The sequence below is a fragment of the Lissotriton helveticus genome, chromosome 6, assembly GCF_964261635.1.
Source record: "Lissotriton helveticus chromosome 6, aLisHel1.1, whole genome shotgun sequence".
Lineage (NCBI taxonomy): Eukaryota > Metazoa > Chordata > Amphibia > Caudata > Salamandridae > Lissotriton > Lissotriton helveticus.
In genome coordinates this window covers 931,966,185-931,984,043 of record NC_136067.1, presented here as the reverse complement: position 1 = coordinate 931,984,043, position 17,859 = coordinate 931,966,185, and the positions used below count along the sequence as shown (strand labels likewise).

The window sequence follows — 17,859 nt, the reverse complement described above, 5'->3', positions numbered from 1 at the left end:
GACCACATTCCTAGTCCTGATAAGTCAACTTCACACCCTAAATTAACCTGTGCTCATCCTGTGGTAGCTTGGCGCAGAGCTGTCAAGCTTAACTTATGAGGCAATGTGTAAAGTGTTTGTGCAACTCATTAATGATAGTAACACTGTGAAAACACCACAAAAAGACTCCACACCAGGGCAGAAAATTTGTGACACTTTATCTGATGTAAATGTGACCAAAACAACAAAAATCCAGTAAGTGTTTGTCCAGGTATAAGCGCTCAAAAATGTATGCAATCAGTACATGTGGGAATGACTGTAAGCTTATTGGGATTGCAATGATCTTCGTCGGGGATCGACAGACTCCATCACGTTGAATTGGTGTGGAAGAGAAGGGACACAACCTCAAGGTGCATGCAGGAGACCTCGTTCGGTCCCTCATGATGGTGAATTTCTTACTTCCACTGCCGTTGAAAGCTCTGTGTGGCTAAAGGGGTCACAGTACCTTCTTTCTGGTGTGCAGCATTAACCGCCCAGCAGTTCGGGCCTGCATCATCAGAGGTCTCCTCAGGCGATCGTGAGCTGCAACATAGGCTTCATGGGACCGGCCTCAGTAGTTTGATAACAACAGGATACTGGTCGCGGCGCCCTCCTGGTAGACTACAGACTGTAGTCCACATCAGCTTGCAGCATTCGCTCCACTGGCGCACGAGCCTCAGGCATCACTCTGGCTGCTCCGGCAACACAAGTGTTGCGGAGCCACGCTGAATGAGGGCTTCCTCGAATGCTGCGTTCTTCTCAGTGGCTGCAAGCAGCGCATTGGGAAGCCATGAGCACAGGTGGTGAACAGCCAGAATTGAGGTGTGTGCCCTGGGTAGCACCAATCCGGGGTGCAGGACTCGGCTGAAGCTCTGGACACATGCCAATCAGGAAAGTTGAAAGCACTGATCCTTAGCGGCAATCCACCATTGTGTGGATGCTTCAAAGTCTTTGATTTCCCCAGAGACTTCGACAACATGGGGCAAGCTAACAAGCCCTTGGAGTTCTTGAGTTAAAATCCCCCCTCACTGCTAGAGGTAGCAGGCCAACTCAGAGCAAGTTGCAAAGTGGCAGTCCCTCCTGGCAGCACAGCAGTCAGCAGACCAACACAGCAGAGCAAGTGGCAAAGTGGCAGTCCCTCCTGGCAGCACAGCTCCACTTTGTTGCAGAATCTCCTCAAGACCCCAAAGTGAACTGAATTTGGGGGTGTCAGGGGTTCAGTACTTATACCCAAATGCACCTTTGAAGTGGGGGAGACATCAAAGAGACCTTTGAACCTCAGAATGTCCCTGCCTTTCCTTTCCTGGCGTCAGATGCACTACAGGGGAGTATGCATCTCTTTATTTGGGGACAGCACAGCCCTATTAAAGTGTAAGTGTCCGCTCCTCTCTCCCAATCTACCTTATGAAGGCCCATCTGCCTGGTGATGAGCCATCAGGATGCAAATGTCACACCCCAGCTCCCTTTGTGTGACTGTCTAGAGGAAATGCATAAAGCCCAGCATTCACCTTGACCCAGATGTGTATTCAGAGATGGGCAGAGAGGCACACAATAGTTAAAGTAAGAAAATTGGAACTTTGTAAAAGTGCCATTTTCAGACTTGCATTTTAAAAACCAACCTTACAAAAAGATGTGTTTTTAAATTGTGAGTCCAGAGACACTAAACTTACATTTTCTATCTGCCCAATGGGAAAATACACTTAAAAAGATGTTTTAAGTCAATCCCCTTGTTAACCTCTAGGAGAGTTTTTCACTACCAGGACATGTAAAATTCAAAAGTATAAGTCCTACCTTTTAAATATATTGCACCCTACCCTTGGGGCTGCCTATAGCCTACCTTAATGGTGACTTGCATGTATTAAAAGGGAAGGTTTGGGCCTGACAAGTGGCTTAATTTGTCAGATCGAAATGGCAGTTTAAAACTGCATCCACAGGCTCTACAGTGGCAGGCCTGAGCCGTTTTTAAAGGACTACTGAATCGGTGGCACAATCACTGCTGCAATCCCACTAGTGGTACAAAAGGGGGTGGTGATGGACGGAGCATCTGAATCAATCAAACACTCACACCCAGTCAAAAGATCTGGGTTTGATCCATCACCGTTCTTTAGACCACTCTGCCACCCCAGTTCAGACATGGCTATATGCAAATCAGTCTGACCCTGTGCCTCATGGGAACAGTCCAGCCCGAACTGCCAAGCCATGCCTTCCCTGGACCGGAAACAAGCTTCCGAGGACCGGTTTCTGGCATTCCAGCCGTCTTCAGCCCGGCTTGCTTGGATCCAGTGGCAAAGTGAGCAAGGGACTCACGTCTGAGCATACCCTGCCACACTTATGGCGGCCAAAGCGGTACAAAAGGGGGTGGTGATGGCCGGAGCATCTGAATCAATCAAACACTCACACCCAGTCAAAAGATCTGGGTTTGATCCATCACCGTTCTTTAGCCCACTCTGCCACCCCAGTTCAGACATGGCTATATGCAAATCAGTCTGACCCTGTGCCTCATGGGAACAGTCTAGCCCGAACTGCCAAGCCATGCCTTCCCTGGACCGGAAACAAGCATCCGAGGACTGGTTTCTGACATTCCAGCCGTCTTCAGCCCGGCTTGCTTGAATCCAGTGGCAAAGTGAGCAAGGGACTCACGTCTGCGCATACCCTCCCACACTTATGGCGGCCAAAGCGGTACAAAAGGGGGTGGTGATGGACGGAGCATCTGAATCAATCAAACACTCACACCCAGTCAAAAGATCTGGGTTTGATCCATTACCGTTCTTTAGCCCACTCTGGCACCCCAGTTCAGACATGGCTATATGCAAATCAGTCTGACCCTGTGCCTCATGGGAACAGTCCAGCCCGAACTGCCAAGCCATGCCTTCCCTGGACCGGAAACAAGCTTCCGAGGACCGGTCTCTGGCATTCCAGCTGTCTTCAGCCCCGCTTGCTTGAATCCAGTGGCAAAGTGAGCAAGGGACTCACGTCTGAGCATACCCTGCCACACTGGCACATATAGTGCACTTTACTAGGGACTTATAAGTAGATAAAATATGTCAATTGTGCTTAAGCCAATGTTACCATGTTTAGAGTTGAGAGCATATGCACTTTAGAACTGGTTAGCAGTGGTAAAGTGCCCAAAGTCCTAAAGCCAGCAAAAACGAGGTCAGAAAAAAAGGAGGACGAAGGCAAAACATTTGGGGGTGACCCTGCAGAAAGGGCCAGGTCCAACTGTTAGTCTAACCATATTATTTTATACTGGAATGGTACACACAAACCTATGCTAGACATGACGCAGACGCCTTTACACTTTGTTGGAAAGGTTTATGTGTGGAGCTGGGCATCCTAATTGTGAGCCAGTGCTGGGAGGGAGGTGGAAGGTGCCATATCTTTGTATATTTGGCGCTTTCCTGCTCCCTCCTCCTCATGCAACACGGCAACCAACGTTACAACACATCTTTGTAAATCTGACCCCCAGAAACAAATCAGTTGTCCATGTCCCCAAAATGTAGCCTAAATTCTTATTATAGATGGAGCACCATTAAAGGCTATTAAATCAAACAGAAGAGATTTTTGTACAGCGGACTTCCAAAACTCACGTTGTTGAATGTGTTCTCAGATGCGATAATAAATAAAAAAAACAGACTTGGTTAAATAAAGAATTTGCCGAAGATCACACAATTTGGTCCAGCATGGAAGACCGGATTGATCCCCCATTATTCCGTTTCCCACTGCAATTCAGCCACAATCAAGTGTTTAATTGTTGGTGTATGAGCTTAGAGCATTGATAAAAAACAGAAAACACATGTTTATTGCAATTTTACATAGCACCAAACTTCCCTAAAGACATAAGAGCGCCTCACAACAAACACGGACACAAAGAAACACTTTTTTTTTCAGCACAGGGACATTTGCCAGGATTCATAGGATGTTAGGCCGAGGACAGGATTCACACTGGATTCCCCATAATTGGTTGCATCTCATGACAACTCAAATAATTTTGGGCTCGAGGTTGCAAGAGGGCCATGAGTTGAGCCAGAGACATGCATAATGCTCAAGCCTGGCTCCAGCTTTCAGATACTCGCCCACTTCTATATGCAAGCCCCCATCCTGCAATGAGCTTTAATTAGTAAGTATTAAGGAATGTCCTAACTCCTTTCTCCTTTGGCTGGCTGAAACCATGTGCTGATTCTCCCTTTAGCAGTTCACCTCTGGTGTTTGATATGTTTTTCACAAGTGTTCTTGTAAACACGGCTCAGTACATCCTTTTTGGCCCTCAGGCAAGCACACAGGTAAGTACCAAGGTGGTTATTGTCCTGAGCAGAAGGAGCAAACAGGATGTGACCCACATATCTCCTACAACTTAACTCGAGTAGTGTATCAGACAAACAATCCGATTCTGCCAAAGTCAGTCAGGAATACATTTATATTTCTAGTTCTTTTTTCCCAAAAGTCATACACACACAAGAAATCCACACGTTCATTTTAAAAGGCTTTATTAAAATATTAATGCCCACTTTTAGTGCAAAATATATGTAAACGTGCGCTTAAGGGGAATGGAAAGAGTAACCTTGAGTAAATTGTAAGATTATATGGGAAAAAGTAAAATTGCTTTGGTATACTCCTCTACAAATTAACTGCCGAGTTTACTATCTATTTTGTTGTACTAAGTGGTAACCTCCTAAAAATAATTTTCAGATTGGAGTAAAAAATCTTAACCACATTTTCATAATCTGCCTTTACACGGCTGCTACCAGTCATTATGCTACCATTGCCATGGCATTCTGTGTACAATGGAAGTAGGGCATAGCCAGTGGCCACACATGTGCACTATCCCCCTCCTCCCAAAACCCACTGCATGCACCCTTTGGTGATGTAAAACTGCAATTCACTGAAACCTGAACATTGCTACCAGAGTCTACTTTGCACTGCTTTTGTCCATAGCCCTTGGGCTCCGTTTTTAGCTAAATCCTGTTCCCAATCATCTTGACCTTAGTGGGTGCTAAGGTTTGTCTTTTCTTAATGGTATGGTTTATATTAAAACATTTTTCAGGTCACCATGGATCGCAAACAGTTCGATGATCACAATCATTTCCCAGTGCTTTCCTTTATCCCATGGTACACAAACTAATTCTATGGTTTTCCCACCATGTTGCTCAGTTTTCTGAACTATTTCATTGTATTAAAAAGGTACATTCATCGTTTGTGTACATTGTTTCTTTAAATTCTCCTGTCAACACAAAGGAGGCATATATAATGTGCATAGAATGCAGTTTTCATAACAATTCTACTTCAGTGCAAGTAATTGCAGTCTCATAGCACAACACTATAATCATAAACCTATTTTCAGATGATCAGAGTGTGTGTTTACAGGACCTCTGAGTAGCAGAGTGGGAAAGATTGACCACTCGATCCTCTCTCGGTTTAATAACCTTGGTGAATAAATAAAAAAGTAAAGTAACATCTACCTGGTGGTCATCCCTACATTAACGAAAATTCAATGTTTTATTGAATTCTCCTATGGCACTCTTCAATTTAAATTTGTTGTGCCGTTTTATTTTAGGTGGATCCCATTGTTGAGGATTAAAATTGTTACTCATTTTTGTCAGCCAGGCTACTGCCCAAAACCTTGGCCTGAACTTCATTTAATGGAAACATACACATGTAAATTGACCTGCTTGTGAAGCTCTGTCTCAAATATCACACCGAACCTTAGCACAGGAAGAACATTACATTGCTTGTTAGCCCAGCTAGTTTGTTAAATTATAACTTGTGTCTGTGGTGTATACCATGGACTACTCCTGGTAGTTTAAGGTTTCTTTTGCTACTGCCCTCTAATTGAGTAATCACATCTTGCAGGTTTTCCAAAGGTAGCTTGTGTGACCATTCAAGTTTTACCCAAGGGGGTTGTGGCAGGTAGCATGACAAAGTAATCACATTTAGTAAAGACATGTAGTAAAGACAATGTCCATTTAGTGAACATTACTCATTATTTACCCCTTGGAGTTATAGGGACGCCAACCTGCTGAATAGCATACACGTCCAGGAGGTCCTTCGATGCTCAGCAGACATTTCTTCTACCTAGAAATGTGGTATGCTTTGTATTAAACGTTTTTGTGCAAACATTTGCACCGTATATGCTAAACACATTGACTACTGGCTTACAGTCCAACAGTTTTTCTTGTGTATCCTATCCAGATATGTTACCTACAACTCTTTCAATTTATTGCAAAATTTGACAAGCGTTCTGTGCCATTTTACTTAGTTTTCCTGCAGATTAAGATTTATTGCGCTACAGCTCAGTGGGTCTCAGCCAGTGCTGAAGCAAATCAAATGCAATATTCACTAGCCCATCAACTAAAGTTAATTGGATCTGACCATAACTGGGCTTCCCACTGGTTGGAAAAATGGAAACTGGACTTCTCTATTTATTTATTTGGGCATTTCGTAAAGTACTAATAATCACTTTCTGGTATTCTCAGAGTGCCTTAGAGGTGCAGGGACATAGAGGAACAAACAGAATAGTATGGTTGCAGGAGACTGGTGCTGGGAAGCCAGTCAGTCAACAAGCAGGGATTGAAAATGGTTGAATCCTTTGATCGAAAATGGGCCTAGATAATCATAACTTCTTGTAGAGTGTTTCTTGAGTTATCCTGCAGGCAGCTTTCAGTCAGCTTGAAGTTGGGTTTATCCTTAAGACCATTATTCTGCTTTCATCTCTTGACGTCTTATAGCTCCTACTCATAGCATTTTACAGAAGCACAACTTCACCTTTTGTGTAGGCTTGACTTGATCTTTGCCTTGCATGGAACATCTACACAAATTCCTTAGTTGATAAAGACATCTAGCCGCAGATTCCTTAACTTCGAATATATCCCCAGGCGTCAGACTGGATCCAGAATTTTTTTTGCAATTGCAACTCTGCTCGTCGAGGGACGGCGCCACACGACCCGCCCTGATGTCATCCATGTACGTGACGTCAGCGAGGTCATACAAGTTCCTACTGGCGCGCTAACGTCAGTTTCCTTCTTTTCGATCCGGAGTAAGCGGTTCCTCTGGCCTGTTTTCAGGCCCTTTTTTGACGCTTCGCATCTAGAACAGTGTGCGATGCCTTCGGGCTTTAAATCTTGTACTTCCTGTTCGCAGCAAAAGTCAGCGACGGACCCACATCTTATCTGTATGTGGTGTCTGGCCACGACTCCATGGACTGCGACGCGTGCCAATACCTCAAGCCGAAGTCCCAGCGGTAACGCCGGATGAATCTTCTTTCGGCACAGCTGTCCTGGTCGGAGCCGTCTCGTCCCCCAGCGATTTCAACGCTGGCAGGCCCCTCTTCTTTCCAGTTCCGCAGTCGATCGACCTCTGGGGCCCGGGGCTGTCGTTTGCCACTTATTGGTAAGTCGCGGCACATGTTGCCGAGGTCCTCGACCTCACGTTCATCTGTTGTCAGGGGCACTGGTTCCCAGAACATTCCAGACATGCGCCCCAACAGTTGTCCCCCCTCTATCAGCCCTATCCGGGTACGGGGACGACTCGGGCCCAGATGGAGGCCTATGCCTCCCTTGGGTCCTCTCCCGTCCGTGGGGCGTCGGACTCACCAGTGGGTTTTCACCCAGCGCCAAATGAGGCCTTGTCCTCCAGGGACGTCGGAGATATGGTATCGGCAGGGCGCGGCCCATCTGGGTCCCCCTCTACGATCCATATGGCGTCGTCAGGGTGCGGCCCGGCTGGGTCCCCCTCTACGACCTTGTGGGGCTCCCTGTGGCATCGCCGGTTGTTGCTGGTGCTCAAAGCCTCGCTTTCAGCACGCCTCGGCCTTCCGGGCAGGCAGCCTCCTTTCCGGAGCCGGGGTCGGTGCCTTTCCGGCTCTGCTTCCGCTTCTTTCTTCGGAATGGGAGCCTGTTGTGGTTGAGGCTGAGTCGGCGGAAGGGGAGCTTGTCGTGGATTCGGTGCCGGACGGGGCCGAATTGATGCCGGATGGACTATAGTCGGGCCGTACGAGGCTCCATCGGTGTCGACTAAAGTCGTTTTGGTGCCGCATCGACACCGGGTTGTTGACACTTCTCCGGAAGCGTCTGGAGAGAGTTTGGTGTCAGCCTCATGCCCGGCTTCGCCGGATGTATTCATGCCCGTGCCTCCCTTGGAATATGTGGACACGGCAGGATCCCCGCCTCCTCTGGAGCATCCGCACCCGGCAGGCTCCGCGCCCCCTCAGGACGCCCATTCGTCAGTTGGGCACTGGTAGCACCTTCGGTGTCTTGAGAGGGTAACACTGAACCACATCGACCATGATGCATGAGATAATTCAGCTCTGACGTGTCAGCAGGGTGCTCCAAATCCCGTTGACGGTTTAAGATGGCTCCCGTGGGCCGACGAGCTCTGTGAGCACCTGCACGCTGAGAGTGGCACTAACCCTGAGGAAACTGCGGCAGCATGTCCAGCGACCTATGAACATTTTCCCCACTGATGAAAGAGGAATCTAGAAACACGTGTCTGGGGATACACTTGAAAAGAATACTGGTACTGGCACTGGCCAACAAACTGTGAGAACTGTGTGTGAAGCGAGTAGCACTGAACCACATCAACCATGATGCATGAGGTAATTCAGCTGTGACGTGTCAGCAGGGTGCTCCAAATCCCTTTGACTGTTTTAAGATGGCTCCCGTGGGCCGTGACCTGACGAGCTCTGTGAGCACCTGCGCGCTGAGAGTGGCACTAACCCTGAGGAAACTGTGGCAGCACGTCCAGCGACCTATGAACATTTTCCCCACTAATGAAAGAGGAATATAGAAAGAAGTGTCTGGGGATATACTTGAAAAGAATACTGGTACTGGCACTGGCCAACAAACTGTGAGAACTGTGTGTGAAGCGAGTAACACTGAACCACATCGACCATGATGCATGAGGTAATTCAGCTGTGACGTGTCAGCAGGGTGCTCCAAATCCCTTTGACTGTTTAAGATGGCTCCCGTGGGCCGTGAGCTGACGAGCTCTGTGAGCACCTGCGTGCTGAGATTGGCACATACCCTGAGGAAACTGCGGCAGCACGTCCAGCGACCTATGAACATTTTCCCCACTGATGAAAGAGGAATCTAGAAACACGTGTCTGGGGATACACTTGAAAAGAATACTGGTACTGGCACTGGCCAACAAACTGTGAGAACTGTGTGTGAAGCGAGTAACACTGAACCACATCGGCCATGATACGTGAGGTAATTCAGCTGTGACATGTCAGCAGGGTTCTCCAAATCCCTTTGACTGTTTAAGATGGCTCCCGTGGGCCGTGAGCTGACGAGCTCTGTGAGCACCTGCACGCTGAGAGTGGCACTAACCCTGAGGAAACTGCGGCAGCACGTCCAGCGACCTATGAACATTTTCCCCACTGATGAAAGAGGAATCTAGAAACACGTGTCTGGGAATACACTTGAAAAGAATACTGATACTGGCACTGGCCAACAAACTGTGAGAACTGTGTGTGAAGCGAGTAACACTGAACCACATCGACCATGATGCATGAGGTAATTCAGCTGTGACGTGTCAGCAGGGTGCTCCAAATCCCTTTGACTGTTTAAGATGGCTCCCGTGGGCCGTGAGCTGACGAGCTCTGTGAGCACCTGCGCGCTGAGAGTGGCACTAACCCTGAGGAAACTGCGGCAGCACGTCCAGCGACCTATGAACATTTTCCCCACTAATGAAAGAGGAATCTAGAAACACGTGTCTGGGGATACACTTGAAAAGAATACTGGTACTGGCACTGGCCAACAAACTGTGAGAACTGTGTGTGAAGCGAGTAACACTGAACCACATCGACCATGATGCATGAGGTAATTCAGCTGTGACATGTCAGCAGGGTGCTCCAAATCCCTTTGACAGAATGTTAAAACCAACTTCACGAAAAGATGTATTTTATCATTCTGAGTTCAGGCATACTAAACTCAAATTTCTACCATGTTCCCTGAGTCAGTTAGGATTATAAGATGTAATAATCAAACTGCCCATTCTGGCCTATGAAGAACAGGTAGCCTTGCAATAGTGAAAAACGAAAATGGCTGTAATTGACTATTAGGACATGCCACACACATCAGGGCTTGTCCTACCTTATACTTACAATGCACACTGCCCTTGGGCCTACCATAGGGGTGTCTGATATGAATAAAATGGAAGGTTTAGGGACTGACAAGTGGGTGCACTTGCCCAGTCAGCATGGCAGTACCAGACTGCACACAGGCTCTGCAATGACAGGCCTTAGACATACTTTTACAGGCTGCTTCTGTGGGTGGCACAACCAGTGCTACAAGCCCACTAGCTCTCAACTAAACAAGATGCCAGTACTGCTTTTTGATTTAACACATTTAAATGCACAATGACTTAAACAATTGTAGCATTATCACACAACAAATTGTGACTGTCTTAATCTTTTTTTATTTTTATATTTTCAAATATTCAAAAACACATTCTTTCAAAAATTCCAAAGAAACTTCAAAGGGAAGAGGGAATATTAAAAGTTGAATGTGAAAAAGTGAAATTTGGACACAATTCATTTCTGCAATCTCATCACAGGAGAAGAAAAAGGCAGGTTTTTTAAACCCAATCTATCAAGAGATCAAAAGGATGCCAAGGACAAAGATGTTATAGTCAAACAAGCCGATAAAGGCGGTTCCATAGTCATCTGGGGAGTGGAAGCCTACACGGCGGAGATCAACAAACAATTATCGGACAAAGGCTGTTACAAGTAGTTAGATAGGGACCCTACCCAAGAATTGCAGAGAGAACTATTCATGATTATCAATCATGGTTTTGAACAAGGTTTCCTTGGAAAAAAGGAACTAGAGTATATGCAGAATAAACATCCGCGTATTCCCTTGTTGTATGCATTACCAAAAATTCATAAGGACGAGAAACAACCGCCCGGAAGATCTATTGTGTCCGGTTGTGACTCCATTTTTGAACCTGTTTTAAAGTTCATAGAGTTTTCTTTAAAAACGTTTCATGACAAATGTCAGATCCTTTCTGCAGGATACGACGGATTTCATCAATAAGCTAACTGACTTACCATTTGAAGAGAACAAAGATTTCCTAGTGAGTATGGATATTACATCTCTATACACCCAGATCCCCCAGGATGAGGGGTTGGAAGTACTAAGGTTATTCCTAAACACAAGAGAAAGGCCAACGAAGGTGCCAACTGAATTTATTATGGACCTGGCAAGACTAGCTTTAAAACGGAATTTCTTCAAATTCAATGATGATTTTTTCTTCCAGACCTGAGGCGTAGCAATGGGGTGTCCCAAGCAGTACTGGCATCTTGTTTAGTTGAGAACTATAAACGGCGCAGCCTTTCTGCGCTTTAGCCAAACCCCTTGTTGTTTCTTACAAGCCCACTAGCAGCATTTGGTTCACAAGCCCTGTGCTCACTCAGTGCACTGTACTAGGGTCTGACAAGCAAACCAAACCAGCCAATTATGGAATCACTAATTCATACAGCAATTTACAATAGGGAGAGCATATGCACTTTAGCACTAATCAGCAGTGGTAAAATGCCCAGAGTCATAAAATAGCCAACAACAGGTCCGAAAAAATATAGGAGGAAGGCAAAAAGTTTAGGGATGGCCCTGCAAAAAGGGCCAAGTCCAACACTACATACAAAACACTCCTATGAGTAAGTCCAAGTAGCCAAGTTGACACTATAATGCATTTGACTGAAAACACTACTATACTAGATCCTTTTGGAAACCCTACAAAATGTAAGTTGTAGTCTCTAATAGACTGAGCATTATTTTCTGCCAATTAGCCAGATCACCTTTAAGGAACTCAACAGTCTGCCAGCCTACCCACCATGAAGTGCCTAGTTGACGAGGCGGTTCTCTTTTCTGTCTCACTAGAGAAGGATCACCACACTATTACCTTTCTCAGAGTGTTTTTAGTTTAAAACCTGCATTTTTCTGTGGAGAATTTTGGCTCTATTTGTTGTATTTGGCCCTTTTCTCTGGACTCCTGCATTTTGCTTGTGATAAGTGCCTTTTTTCATGTCATAATCTCTGAGGTGTTTCTCCCCTCACCTTTTCACTTTTGTGGACCATGCTGGCACTTTCTGACAGGTGCTCTTTTTGTGAAGGTAAAATGTACTGGAAAGATAAACACAATGCTTTTGTCATCTGCTCTCTCAATTCTCAGATGATCATAAAATGTAATGTGTGCACTGAGCTGTCATACAGGCACTGTGAAGTGAAACACGAGGGAGTCTACTGTTCGCCCTCCCAGTCAACTTGCTCCAGGTGGTTACTTCAGTTCTTGGTGTGACTAGATCTGATTCCCCTTCACGACAGTCAGTCTGCTCCTCAACGCACTGGCATTGCCGCTCCTGGTTGACATTGTGGCAGTTAATATTGAGACATTCGATGTTGAAGCATTCATCATCAAGACTGTTGATGTCAATGCTGTTGGCATTTCTAGTGCTATGATTGATCCTTATGTCAGTCCTTTAGCGCCAAAAGGCCAGATACCCTTTCCAGTGAGAAGCTTGTGGTGCATCTTTGATGTTCTATCTTCTTTGGAGCTGCAACCTTCAACAGAGCAGCTCCCACCACTGCCATCAATGGAGGATGACTTACAGCTGCATATAGATGTATCGGTCAGTCCGCAACATCACCTTTATCCCCTGTGGAAACTCATTGTCCAATCGCCATCTCCATCAGTTCTGCAAAAGGAAAAGGGATATGGTGACAGCAGGTCATCTGTACACACGCCTGCTACTACTGTTCTGATGTAGAATTGACAACATATGATATTTTCAGAGCAGCAACCTGGAGATCAGTACATACTTTTACCAGTCATTACTGCAAAGACTGTGTCTCCAGGACAGATACTCTGGTAGGCCAGTCCTCATCGCACAATTTATTTGCACACAAATAATTGTACTGCTTTACGTTCTTCTTTGGAATACTCTTCCAGTGTTCAGTGTTGCTTGTTTTCCTCTTCTGCTCTACTCTTCATGATTATCAGAGAGAATCCATGATAAAGAAGGAAATGTTATTTACCTGTAATCCTAATAGTCTGTTATAGGTATGCTTTCTGAAGCCATAAGCAACTCGCCCATCTTTTTGTTTTCCAGGGTCTCACAGATCCTGAACTGCCTGACAGGAAGGGTGGCACCCCTGGATGGCCTTAAAGATGCAGTGTCTCAACTGACACACTTTTGCTCAGGCTATAACAAAATGTTCACTTGCATTTCTTGAAGGCTGCACCTTCAACTACTCTTGATGGCCGTCTTTGCACTTTCTGTCTGCAACCCACCCTCTTTTTGTCTCCTTCAGGAGTCTCTATCCCCCCTCTTCTTATGAATGCCTCCATTCACTCTTCTTGATTCCCTTTATTCCCTTACCTCTGTTTGCTTTGGAGCCCTTACAGTAGCTTCTTTTTCAGAAGGTTGTCTGTAGACAAAGCAGGTGCCCTTGTCCCCTTTCGCATCCCAGACTGCTGTACAGTCTATTTCTGAATATACAGAACTGACTAGGACCCAAAACCTGTGCAATCATCATCCCTGCTCTCCTTGCTTTGTTCTCTCCTCTTGTCCCTGCGGAGCCTACTGCATCTACTAAGAAGAAGCTCTAAAAAGGGGTCGTCCTCCTTATTGCCTTATTGCCCTTACTTATAAAATCTTGTCTAATATCTCAGCTCTGAAATGCTGTTTGTAAAATGCCTGTTGAGCAGCAGCTAACTTTAAAATACAGGTTTGAATCGTGTACTCTATCTAGACATTGTTATAGTAATAATTCCCCTTATTCCTTGTAGCCCATTTTCTACTTTCTTGAACCCTCTGTTTAAAAATACAGATTCTCCAAAAGAGGAGAAAGGTTAGCTATGTTATACATATTCACCTTAAAGTGCTGTTGTTCTGACATCTTCCCATCGCCCCTATATTTTGTAGTCTTAATCTTATCCTCATCATGTGCCACCCCTCGTCTAGAAAGCACAAGTGCGAAAAATCTTGCCTTTCTCAAATCACTACATATTTCTATAACCTCTACCTCAATTATTTATCCTGTACTCTCTAGAAAAGTTTTCTTCTCCAAGAAAAAAAGGGGGGGTCATCTGTCTGATCATCACTACCAGGAATGTTTTCTCTCTCAACTTTTTATATTTTACTGCACATAGCACTGTACCATCGTCTTCAGCACCATTCTCTCTGGTCCTGTCAAGCAGTCTTTGGAGGTAGAAAGATTGACTATTGGAACAATCTCAGCAGACTGTCTTTAATTGATTGTTTCTTAGTGGGGCTGGAGGGCAGTGTTGAAATTGCTAGAGACTGGCACTGATTAGCATAATGGTGCAGACTTGCTGGAAGAGTAGGAGGAGGAACAAGAAAGGAGCTAGTCAGTTTGGGCATGTGCCAGGGGAGACGCTGCACAGGCCATTGTTGGCTCTGCATTGTTTTTTGCAACGTTCGAGATGTGGCTTCAGGGGCAAGAGTCATGGGAGTGGCTTGGAATTGAAGATGGATAAACAATGTGTGAGGCCCTAACATTGGAGTCAAGTCCTGAAAGCAGCAGAGATCAGGTGAGTCTGCAGATGGGGCACCTAATAGTACATGGGGTTCTGGAATGAAGAAAGGTAGGAACCAAAGCTGTCCAATACCAAACCCAAAGTACCTGGGAAGAAGGGTTTGCAGACCATATTGGGAGAAATTGTTACAGGGTGAAGACAGATTCTAGAAGGGTGCCAGTTCTATGGCTATTGTAAAGTAATGTGTTTAGGAGTAGACTGTGCAGTAATGGAAGGAAGGTGAAAAGGTGGTCAGGAATCTTGATTACCTATATCCTGTTGTTTCACTTCTTGAATTTGGATAGGCAAGTACCCTGATTAAGGGTGGAAAAGCCCAGAGACTTTACCAAATACCATAATTACCAATACAGGAGCTACTGCCTGGGCGCCCGAACTGACTTAGCGGCATACTGAATCGACGAGTCTTCTGCCTGAACATGTGCATGTAAATTACCTGAGTTTGATCGGTAACCTCCTGCCCTTCTTCTTCAAATGGCTGCCCCCCAGCCCTACTCTGTGGAGAAAGCTCCCTTGTGGTTTCGTGGCTTGGATTTTTGCATGTCCTGCCATTTTGTGTTAATGCCATCGATGCATGTGACCCAGGTGTCCACCATCTTGGCGGCTTCAGTCCGATTCAACATGCCTCTGGACTATGCCCTTTGTCGCCTGACTGACCTTTATCCTGAGTTGATCCCCCCACCCTGGCTCTCGCACACCCCTCAAATCTTGCTCAGTCACTGCGACACCGGATGTTGTTTGCAGATCTCCTAGCCGGTTTGTTTTGGCTTTTACATTGACTATTGGCTCCCCTGAAGTATTTTCCCCTTTACCGGTTCCTACCTGGCCTGATCTTCTTCCCGCCCCTGTTTACTTTCCCACCCCTCTACGTTCTATTCCAGTATGATGTGTGTATACGGTATAGTAATTCTTGTTTACTATTTAACACTGTTTTTTTTTCCTATGTGAAACTAGGCTCCTGTAACTGATGTCACTTTGTATCTCGCTAATCCTGTTGTAAAGCGCTCTGATACCTCTGGCTCTAGCCAGCACATTATAAAACTCTGCAAATAAAAAAATAAATAAAAATACAGTACTTGACAAAACTCCCAGAGGATGAAAAACACTTCGAAAAAGAAAATTATGATGCTTGATTACAGCACTGTGGCGTCTCCTGACCTGCTTATTTATATGTTTGGGGGATGAGAGGGGCACAGAGTCAGGTAACTCATTCGATAGCCCTCACCAGCTCCTTAAAAAACTGAGCATGCCTTTGAACTGAGTTGACCATGAGTGATTCTAATACTTGCTTCTGAGACATTGGGTGTTGCACTGCCCAAACAAATTTGCAGCCACAAGAGACAGAAAGGCTTTTGAAAAATGTTTCACTACACATATACACATTAGGAGCTTAGTCGCAAGCATATATGCTTTGATATTATGCTCAAATGATCAACACTAGTGGGTGTACATGAAACAATGGAACATCATTCCAGATGAGTCTGTAAAATGCAAGTCTACTTTTGGAGAGATTATATATCAAATAATAAATATGTAGCTTGTAGGGAGTCTAGCCTGAAACTAACAGCAGGATTGTATATGGTCTCAAATAACACACACAGCATGTCACCCAAGAGTTTTGATAGATGCTGGAGGGGGTGCTTCGAGTTAGAAAGCGAACAGTTGACCTTAAATAAATTCCAGGTTGCAGCTCCAAGGGAGGGAAGTGGGAATTTTGATTTTTTTTGTTTCTTTTGTAAGTGTTTTACTCAATATGTACTCAGTTTGATGCAAAATAAGATTACAGTGTAGCAAGATGACTTGCAGTCCCAATACACAAATGTTCATGTTAGATCGAAATGTAAAACAATTAAGCATATTTGCAAAAAATAAATAAAAAGGTCACCCTTCACACTGTGTAAGCGATTGTCTCGGTACTATCTACAGACATGGACTCAATTTACAACATCAGCAATCTTATTGATCCATCCAGTACCAGAACTCTCGTTTGGCACTGTGGCAGACAAATGGAAATCGGTAAATCCCCCACAATGGCATAGAACAAGATAAAATATGCTATGAATTAGCCCACTACAGTTCTGTTTGACTGACCACTGCTTCAATTCCATACCCTTGCTTCAGACATCTCATTCACCCTTTTAGGTGCCTTTCCCAAAATCTCAAGTGTTATTTTCATATTTCAGACTTAATGCTGTTGCCATCTGAAAACCTGCCCTTTTCTGTTACACATTCTTCAGTAGTTTGGAATCTTAAACCCACCCTTCTTCAGAACTGAAGTCTTGCTGTACTAGAACTGTATATCCAAGCGGCCTCCCCAGCTTCATCCTTGCCCCCTGAAAACTCAAAAGCCATACTCCATGCAGGGGTAGCTCTTATTTTCAAAGGCAAAGAAACACTGGATCTTGCAATATTCCTCCCTTGGAAAACAAAAAGCTAATCTATTCAGATACATATTGGCTCTTTCATAGCAGACGGACATTATCGATTTTCAGTCAAGTCTCCTTGGGAGTGATTCTGGCTGGCTGGCAGAGATTCCATTTTGTTTCAGCTGTCTAAACAAGATCTGTGAGGAAGCACTGTCTGACACCTTCAGATCTCAAGTTTCTCAGCACCTACTACTTTATACTTAGAAGCTTGGTGGTGCAGGCCTTCTTCCTGAAGACAAAACTCCTCTCCTTCATATTGGTAGCCCTGAAACTCAAAGATGCAAAATTTGGCAGGAAGGATTTGGCTTTGGCAGGCTGGCAATATTAGATCATTTGCCAGCAACATTCAACCGACTTATGAAGATTGTTATGGATGCATCCAACCAAATGCTGTGCTGTAATCTGGATACAATTCCTTATTCAGTTGGTCCTAGACTGCTCCTCCACTGTTGTTTTGCATGGGGGCTTCAGGTTTTTCAAGAGACTGTTAGTCAGTATTGATGAACACTATCCAGTTAGAAACAACTGTTGAGAAGGGAGACAATTCGCTCGAGTAGCCCAGAGCTGTGCTTTGGCTTGCTTGTGAGAATTGGCTAGTTCCACAAGCCAGTTCTGTTTCTCGGAGTTCCAGCCACCATGCCTCTAGACAACACTGACCTTTCAACAACTAAACCTTTGACCTTCCTTAGTCCCAAAAAAAGTTATGTTGCTTCACATTGCTTTGGGCTTATGCTTCTTGAAATATTCATAGAAAATGAACAATTACAGTTTGTGACAGTGCACACCAACATCAAGTTTCTGAGATTTCTGGTTATAACCACGTAAATAAATAAATAAATAAACCACATTAAGTTTTAATTTGCAACTT

The 17,859-nt window shown here is 44.9% G+C and overlaps 1 protein-coding gene across 1 annotated transcript in view; it reads left to right on the top strand.

Moving 5' to 3' along the window:
* The window catches only part of MTR (5-methyltetrahydrofolate-homocysteine methyltransferase), a 454,402-nt gene that overhangs the window by 311,915 nt on the left and 124,628 nt on the right, over nucleotides 1-17,859 (top strand). The gene's annotated exons all lie outside the window — the stretch shown is intronic.